This window comes from Equus caballus, chromosome 27 (assembly GCF_041296265.1).
Source record: "Equus caballus isolate H_3958 breed thoroughbred chromosome 27, TB-T2T, whole genome shotgun sequence".
Taxonomy (NCBI): domain Eukaryota; kingdom Metazoa; phylum Chordata; class Mammalia; order Perissodactyla; family Equidae; genus Equus; species Equus caballus.
Window position 1 is genome coordinate 30,533,727 of NC_091710.1, and position 9,806 is coordinate 30,543,532.

Consider the following 9,806-nt stretch of genomic DNA (forward strand, 5'->3'; position numbering starts at 1 on the left):
ACAGAGTCTCAATTTATACACAAAGAAACGGAGGCTCAGTCAGCTCAGTTATCCAAAGGATTTCAACTAGTAAACAACAGAGCCAGGATTCCAGCAGGATTGGTCTCTTGTTCAAGACAATGATGTTTCCATCATGTTAAACAATCTCACATATTTTGGATAAAGTAGTCTGTTCTCCCATCGGCTGAGGCTCAGCATAGGAAATACAGAGATGCCTCCTCTAAGTTCTACTATCACCTAAATTTCTCCAATATGATGGTTTACATTTGTAATTATATTTACAAATCACATCACCCACTTCTGAACAACTGAGTTTCATGGCCTGCCACAGTCCTTCCTATATCCTGCCTTTCAGGTTTCCTCAAATCAAATGTGTTGGCTCAGACCGTTCCTTGTGTTTGGGGAAAAAGCCTGTCTCTATTCTATTCATCCTTCTAGCCTTGCTCAACCACCAGCTGCTCAGCAGCTTTCAAACATCTCTAGTCTAATAGTCATCACATAAAATTATGATTGTATATTTAGTTGTCCCTTTCAACGATAAACTGCTTAAAGGTAAAGTTTTCTGCATCATTTTCTACCTAACTTCTGGAAAAGTCTGATAAATAGTAACTCTGAAATAACCTTTATTCAATTCATTAAAAAATTAATCAAGGGGCCAGCCTGGTGCCATAATGGTTAAATTCACACTCTCTGCTTCAGCAGCCCAGGGTTCACAGGTTTGGATCCCAAGTACAGACCTACACACTGCCCATCAAGCCACGCTGTGCCGGTGTCTCACATACAAAACAGAGGAAGACTGACACGGATGTTAGCTCAGGGACAATTTTCCTCAGGCAAAAAGAGGAAGATTGGCAACAGATGTTAGTTCAGGGTCAATCTTCCTCAAAAAAAAAAAATTAATCAAGCTAGTTTTGCTGTAATCTGTCCCTTCCTTTTCATTCTGACTGTAAAACCTCAAATTTATCTTTCAGATAATATGTTGTTCAGGTTTCCATTTGTTTAGAACTTAGAAAATTCCAAAGAATATTTGCTAAGCCATGATGTCATAGAGCCAGAAAGTCAGCTTGATTTAGAACTACTCAATGAATAAAAGCAGCTCAGTTCAGTATTTTTTGGTTTGTCTTTGTTTTACAAGGGAAAGGCCAAGGAAAATACCAAAAGTGACTGCTACAGATATTCAGAGTGTGGAATAAGATAGCTGTGCAAAGCAAAGACACGGTCCTGATACGTGTGCATCTCGGTTAACACAGTACCACGCAAAGCGAGGACCACCTTACACAATATTCAGAATCCAGGGGCTTGGAAGGGGTCCATGTAAGTGAGAGGCCCTGAAGCTTAAACGTCATTAACTTCATCGTAAGCCCAACTCTGGGAATAACTGGCACAGGGATAAATCCCCAGGAAATTGAGCTGACAGGAACAAGCTGAAAACAAACCTCTCTGCTGTCTGGTTGGATGCAAGGTAGGACTAAGTCATTGTGATCCACTATACTAGTGAAGATAGAGAAACCAGGGAAAGCCAAGAGATTAAGAAAAAGTGGCCAGGATATTTTAGAGGAAGAAATAAATTCCACGAAATGCTCATGGAAGTGACTGGCACAGTGTTTCACAAAGAAAAGATATCCAATTTTTTCTTATCGCTACCCATAGACATTAGACTATAGATTGAGGATCTCTTCGTTAATTCTACAACAGGGTCAGGATAAACAACATACAGCTGGCCACACATTCTTCACATCTATGATGGAGCTCAGAGCAGAAGCCTGAACACCATTATCCAGCCTTTGATAACACCTGCACAGGTGTATTATTCCACACCGTGAATACCTGGCCTTTCTATCCAGAGTCGAGCTCAACAACACTAACCTGGGGTTGGTTAACGAGAAATAACCAAAGCTCAAAGGAATCTCAGCAAACTATTTTAACAATTTCCCAAACACAGTCCGTCTCTTCTATTTAATTTGCATGTTCACACGCTGAGGACATAAGTAGCAGTCTTCCAAAACAAAGCCTTTTTCCAAGGCAAAACACCAATTTTACAAAGCTACAATGTTCCTGTGAAAGCTTGAAGTTTAGAAGTCACATAAAGAATAATTCTCAATGCTTTCCTAACAATTTTATCGTTATGGGAAGATGAAAAACTATAGAGATTTTGTGCTAAAGAAACTGTCTTCTACTGCTTTAAAGCAAGATTTCCCAGTATGTTCAAGCCACAGACTCCGTAAATTTTCCCCCATATTTACTCTATAAATTGTTGTTCACAATAAGATGTACTTATTAAGCAATAATTTTTCCTAGATGAATGAACACACATACACAAAGATACGTATATGTCAAATAACAGATAAAAAAAAAACTACCACCTTTAGCTTAGGATCACGACGATGACTAGTCTTAATACACTAAGTCAAAATAATTTCAACCAAATCCAAAGAAACTTGGCGCTTAAGTTTGCCGTGATATAATAATTAGTAATAATAATAGCAGCAGTTATCTATTATATGTGTCTTACTATGTACAGGTCATAGTGCATACATGAACTTGTTTAACTCTGTGACAGCGCAGTCATACAAGAGGCACAGTTCTATGCACCAGGGATGCACAGGATGGAAGCAAGGAGAACAATGCTAAAGGAGACCACTCTCCCTCCAGCAAGACATTATTCTTGCCATACAACAGCAAATGCCATAGGTCTCCTGCTCTTATCTTTTCCAAAAGGGTATTGTTACCATAGTCACCCTTCCCCTCTTATCTCACTGTATATTGGGGGCAGGAAAAGATGTGGGAGGGAAACAACTTGTCTTTTTAATTCAGAAATGGCAAAACTATACAAAACCACATCCAATACTGATGGGGAGGACTGCATATTACCTGGAGATACTCTTCTTTGAGCTCAATGCACCAATGGGACTTTGGACTGTCACTCTTGGTGAGTGGGTTCTGTGCACAGGAGGAAGAAGTAAACGGATATTTAAACAATTGATTTAGCTAGATGGACAAAATGCAGCAGAGACTGACTAGCTAGCTATTCATAAAACCTGTCTCTTTTTCCTTTGCACACCCAGCTAGGTAACACTTGCCAGCCTCATTACCAGTTAGCAGGGGTCATGCTACTGAGTTCTGGCCAGTGGTACTTAGCTAGAAGTGCAGGACTTGCCCATGAAAGTCTCCCACATGAGTAATGTCCCATGTTCTTCCTCCTCTCACAGAGACCTTAAGCCACTTGAAGACAGAACCAGCAGATGCAAGGATCCAAGCTACCTGAATTACCACTTGAAGATAAGCTACTGCCTCTAAGTAATCTCATCTCTTCCCGTACTTGAGCATCTTACATCTACTGTATTAATCTACTAAGACCGGGAGAAGGGGCAGCATCCATTACTGCAGTCAACATTAACTTAACACAAGGCATGACAGGGGAGGGTCCATAATGGTGTTGGAAGAAGAGGGGAGCCCAACCTGATGTTAATAGGTCAGACAATGTTTCCTATAGAAGGCAATATCTTTTACAGTGAAATTCCTCAAAAGAATTGTCTATACCTGCTGGCTACACATCAATCCCATTTTCCTCTTTTTATTTATTTTTTAAAAATTTTAATACAAACCATGCTTACAAATTAATATGTTAAAATGTATGTAAAACTTAAAGAACAATCATCAAATATGTTTCTAGCATCACTCAGACTAAGAAAGGAAACAATCTAAGTTTATTTGAAGATTCCTAGCATCACCTTCCCCCGTCATGCCTCTCTCCCTCCCTCCATAGGTGACCATTTTTCTGAATCTGCTTCAATCATTCTCCTGATATTCTCTAAAGTTTTACCACATATGCATGCATTTCAACCCAACATATTAATGAATTTTGACCTTATATAAATGGAATAATTTGTATGCATTTTTCTGCTACCTGCTTTTTTTCCCCAAGCATTTTGGTTTTTAAATTCATCCATATTGATGAGCATTATTACACTTCACTTATTTTAACAGCTGTATAGCACTCATATCTATCTATCTATCAATATACCTTTATCTATCTATCCTGTTGTTAATGGAAATTTATGTTTTTTCCAGTTTTTTGCCATTACAACAATTCTAGGAACATTCTTGCACATGTTTCCCGGTGTACATGTGCAGGAGTTTCTCTACAGCACATATATAGAGAGACTTGGTATTGCTAATCTGCAGACATGTATATTTTCAAATTTTATAGCTAATGCCAAATGATTTCTGAAGTGGTTATATACTCCTAGAGCAGTGTTGCTTCTCATCCTGTCCAAAATTTATTACTGTCATATTTTTTAGGTTTTGGCTAATACTGAGTGAGAAATAGCATCTCAGTAAGATTTTATTTTTCATTTTCCTGATTATCAGTGTTGAACATCTTTTCATGTTTATTGGCCATGAGGATACATTTTCTGAATAATTTCTTTTGTAATCATTTTTGCATTTTGCTACTATGTTATTTATTATTTTATTGATTTTTGGAAGTTCCTCATATATTCTGAGTAGAAATCCTTTGTAGGGTAAATATATTCCACATTTCTCCTCCTTTTCTCATGGCCTGTCTTCTCAGTTGCTTTATTAGGTCTTTTCATGAAAAAAATAAAGTTAATAAATCTTATGCATTCAAATGAATCCCTCTTTTTCTTTAGAGCTTACACTTTTTTTGCCTTGTTTATGAACTTACTCCTGACGTCACAAAAATATTTTCACTCAGTGCTAAGCAGTATTCCACGTGTTTAAGATATAGCAACAAATAAAACAGACAAAAAATTCCAACAATCTAGCAGAGGAATATAGATGTAAGAAGAATATATGATTTGTATATAGAAAGAAGCATTCTACAGATTTTACAAAAAGGTAAGGAAAGGGGATAGTGTGTGCAAGTAGAATGTGGTGCCAGAAGGCAGGGAGAGATGGTTTCAAGCATGAGAAAGCAACATCTGAACAGAGTCCTGATGAAATTGAGAAAGGGACCCAAGTGGATATCTGAGGCAGGAACCTTACAGGTCTAAGGAAGAGAAAATGCAAAGGGCCTGAGGTGGGAGCATGCGAGCCTCGTGTGTTATAGAAAGAGTAGAGAAAACAGTATGGTCAAAGACAAGTAGGCAAGGGAAAGAGTTGTAATAAATTCCCCCAAACTTGATCCTCCTCCAAGCTCCCCATCTCTACAGGAGAAAAATCTATTCTTCCAGTTGCTCAAGCCTAAATCCTTGAAGTCATCCTCAACACCTTCTTCTCACACTTCTCCACCAACTGGAATCTGACCATTTTTCAACCTCTCCACTCCCATCACTGTGCTCCAAGTCAATATGGGCAACTGAGCTTCTGTAATAGCTCCCTAACTGGTCTCCCTGTTTCCATTCTTGTTCCCCTACTGTTTGTTTCTCCGACAAGAGCCTCAGAATTCTTTGATTATAAGTTAGTGCTCAAAACACTTCCCATCTCACTCAGCGTAACATCCAGGTCCAGAGTTCTTATCTTGACCTTCAAAGCCTTATACCAGACCTGGTAGTCACCAGTCCGCTGACCTCATCGACTATCCTCCCTCTTACAATGGATAACCTTAGGGCCTTCACTCTGTGTTTCTTTTTTTTCCTAAAGATTGGCACCTGAGCTAACAACTGTTGCCAATCTTCTTTTTTTTCTTTCTTCTCCCCAAAGTCCCCCAGTACACAGTTGAATATTCTAGTTGTAGGTCCTCCTGGTTAGGCTATGGGGGATGCCACCTCAACGTGGCCTGATGAGCAGTGCCATGTTCACGCCCAGGATGCCAACCAGTGAAACCCTGGGCCGCCGAAGCAGAGCGCGCGAACTTAACCACTCGGCCACGAGGCCGGCCCCTACTCTGTGTTTCTTTCTCTCTCTTGCTCACGCACGCACGCACATACACACAAAATTCCAAGTTACCCTCATCGAGAAGAGAGAGTTATTTGCTAATTGGCAACCTTGGCAATCTTATGTTAGTGATGAAAAAGTCCCTGGAAGTTGCTTTGCTTAACCATTGTCTTTTCCTTCCTGCCTATCATCTTTTCCTATTTAAAAATAGTAAGAATTATAGACAACATCACTGAACTCTATTTTTAGCTCTGGCCTGAGTATCAACCAAGATATTTCTCTAATTACTTGTAACATAAGACAACGGAAGTCTTGCTCAAGAAATCCGTTTAGAAAGTAAAAGCAGGATATTGCCTGCTCCAGATGAAGTTAAAATTAGCATTCCAAAATAAAGTAAAATCTATAAAATAAAAAATAATAAGGCATACATCTTTCATAAAAATGAGACATCTCAAACATTTCCTCACTTTCTCTCTTCAGTCCTGTGTCTGACTTCGGTCTGGTTCATCTCAACACCTTGGTGCAGAGTTAGTTAAGAGGGTTTGCATTGTCTAATACATGAAAGAATAAAGAGAAGAGAAAACAAAACACTTAACAGCAAACAGCCTCATTTTTTCCCACAAGGCAAATGATTTCAGCTGCAACAGCGTTAAACATTTATAGCTAACTAAATATTTTATGAGATGCTACTAAGAAGGTTTAATCCATTTCTTAAGAATGATAGCCTCGTCACACAGAGTCCCTTAGAAAGCAAGTGTCCGAGTCTCTTTATTCTGAATTGGAATTTTCATCAAAAGGTTGAAGAAAGCTGAGTGACAACTCTACCCTACACAATTCCAATTCTCTTATTCAAAACACTAGCTTGCTGCTTCTCTTTTATAACTGGCTTATAAAGAACAAAATTAGCTAAAAGGAATAAAGTGCAAATTGAAAAAAGAAAACACTCCCACGCAACTGGCAATATTAGCACCGAAGAAGGGAAATTCTTATTCTTAGTAAGCAGTGTACAATATTAACATTTAGATATGATGCTCCCCCAAATGTCACTGCCCCATTTTCTTGCTACTCCAGGCCTGCATGAAATTATAAAATGCTTTTCTCGTACAATCTCCACAACAAGGGTTTAGTACACAAAAGCATAGTAACATTATTAATATTTATGAGCCTAAAGAAGTCGGTACGGCTTGGCTTTCAGAGAGGCCACCCTGCCTAGCCTCCCACCTTCAAAAAAGTAATAAAATTACCTCAGAATGGCTTAGTGAAATAACCTTAAAGAAAGTATATTTTGATCAGAAAAAGGAGAGGGGAGCTAAAGAAATGCTAGACCAAGAAGAATCCATTAATCAGAATCACCTTTTAAAATTAGGGTTACACTACAAACACTAATGTGAGACAATGTGCTGTGAAGGGAAAGACCTGGGTAGCCGCTTAATTGCTTTGTAGCATGAAGAGCAGCCATGACAAATTCTACTGCCTTATCAGACTTCGCTTTGTCCATCCTTTGTAGAGAAGGGGTAAAGGTAATTTCATGGAAGCAGGTGTCAGAGAAACTACTAGTGAAATTGGGAAGACAGACTTCTGTGCACATATACTGGCGTGTCTTACATACACATGCTCACAAGCATGCACGCACACACACTTTTATGGGTTGAACTGTGTCCCAAAAAAGGATATGTTGAAGTCCTAACCCCCAATACCTCAGAATGTGACCTGACCTTACTGAGAAATAGGGTCATTGCAGATGTAGTTAGTTAAGACAAAGTCATACTGGAATATGGTAGAACTTTAAACCGATATGACTGGTGTTCTTACAAAAGAGGGAAATTTAGACACAGAGACAGAGACACACGGGGAGAACGTCATCTGATGACCGAAGCAGAGATTGGAGTGACGCAGCTGCAAGCCAAGAACACCAAGGATTGATGCCCATGGCCAGAAGCTAGGGAGAGGCAAGGAAGGACTCTATCCAGAGTCTCAGATGGAGCATGGCCCTGCTGACACCCTGATTTCAGACTTCTAGCCTCCAGAACTGTAAGAGAACAAATTTTTGCTATTTTAAGCCACTCACTTTGTGGTACTTCATTACAGCAGCCCAAGAAAATGAATACACATATACACATTTATCAGGGAAAGACCTGGAAGGAGAGGCCTAGTAATAGGCATTTGTATATTATCATAGTTCAAAAAGGCCCAGTAAAAAAAAAATCAATAGATGCTCTGAGAATAATAAGTTATAGTTGACTGTAAATACCTTGATTTTTAACATGTAAATACAGCAGGGCATTAGACATGCATTAAATAGTGACAGAAGCTCAGTTATTGAAGGAACCGTGCTGGCTTGAAACCTAAGTCAAGCTCTTCCCTTTCAACTGCAAAAGAAGTAAAGCACTGCAGAGCACTGATTCCCTCACCACCTCAGTTACTCTCATAAGAGGCCATTCAGCAATAAGATCAATTTCTTGTACAAATATTTTCATTACTCATTGCCAGTACGAGATCTTTGGTTATGGGCCTCATGCTCTTCCAATGGATTTCTGCAACAGTCTCTCTACTGGTTTTACCCCTTTTAGATCCATCCTGCTCACTGCCACATGACTGTAACACTCGAATTTAAAGGTATTCAATGGGCCCTATTTGAACACATCTGTATTTCCCAAACTGTGTCCCATGGAACACCGGTATAGTAGGATGCTTGTATATATAATATTGAATAAAATTCTTTGGTCAAAAAGGATTGAGAAATTTTGGCTTAAGAAAAATTAAAGTTCTATACTGAATGACTCAGTGTCTTTAATATGCCTGTTTTCTGGAAAAATTCCAAAGGCAAAGGCCGGTGAGCAACGTTTTCCAAACATATTGAACCATGGAACCCATGTTAGTCAAATCTCAGAGGACGAGTTTCCATAGAAAAGACTTTAAGGGAATCTTTCCTAGGGCATTAGAAGGTAGCCTATGGAAATGATCTAAATCACCCAACCTCCTATGACTGAAGTTATTTACATTATTCTAAAAGAGGGATTTAACCCAAAAATTCTCCTATAGGTGTCCTCTTAGGTGAATTACGAGAAGGATACATTTTTGTCAGATATGGAAGATAATCTTACCTAAGAGAGACATGGTGATAGGCCAGCAATGCCAAGGATTCTATCCTGGCAGTCATTTATTCATTCATTTATTATTCATTTAGCAAATATTTATTGTATCCTTAGTAAGCATCAGGCCCAGTTCTTGGTTCTAGAAATGCAATGGAAAGCAAGAGAAACACAGTCTCAACCTCTAGAGAGCACAGCCAGGAGGGGAATGCAGGCAAGTTAAAGTAAAAAGAAATTACAAAATAATGTAAATATGATAAGTGAGAAATACAGGGTCCTCTATAATCACATAAAAGGAGGCACCTAACACAGCCTTGGATTAGTGGAAAAATTCCTGGGAATAGTGGCCTCTACACTGAGCTTGGAAGGATGAATGGGAGGGACCCAAGAAAAAGGTTGGGGAAAGTGTATCAAATCTCCTTTGTCCCATGCCACCTCTAAGCTCACAGATACCCTAAAACTGGAATTAAAAACAGCTTATACCTCCAGTTGCAACTCTAATAAATTTGTTTTCTTTCCTAGAGACTGAGAAGATTCTTTGGAACAGTCCTAGCTTAGAGGGAAAGAGTTTTATAATCAATCAGTGATGTCTGCCACAGGGAAGAGGCAGAGTCAACACCACGTATTTGTCCAACCTACTCTAAACGTTTCACATTTGTAATTAACAGAAACTCGGACTGGGGATTGTGGAACAGAGTGATATTGTAGGAGAGGAAGAAGTATATGTACGACCAATGCTGACTGCTGCTCATCTATATGGGTCATATATGAACGAGAAATGGCCTTGTATAGAAAATATACAACAAATATAGGTAAGATTATAAGTTTTTACTTCACACAGAGTATTTTTTAGAGCAAGAGGAGCCTTTGAAATTA

General features: G+C 38.9%; 1 long non-coding RNA gene across 1 annotated transcript; it reads left to right on the forward strand.

Annotated features, from left to right (window-relative positions):
* Positions 1-1,048: 1,048 nt before the first annotated feature.
* Positions 1,049-4,631, forward strand: LOC138920995 (uncharacterized). Its single transcript, XR_011433115.1, has 2 exons — positions 1,049-1,462; positions 3,210-4,631. It is a non-coding gene; the product is annotated as an uncharacterized lncRNA (long non-coding RNA).
* Positions 4,632-9,806: the final 5,175 nt, after the last annotated feature.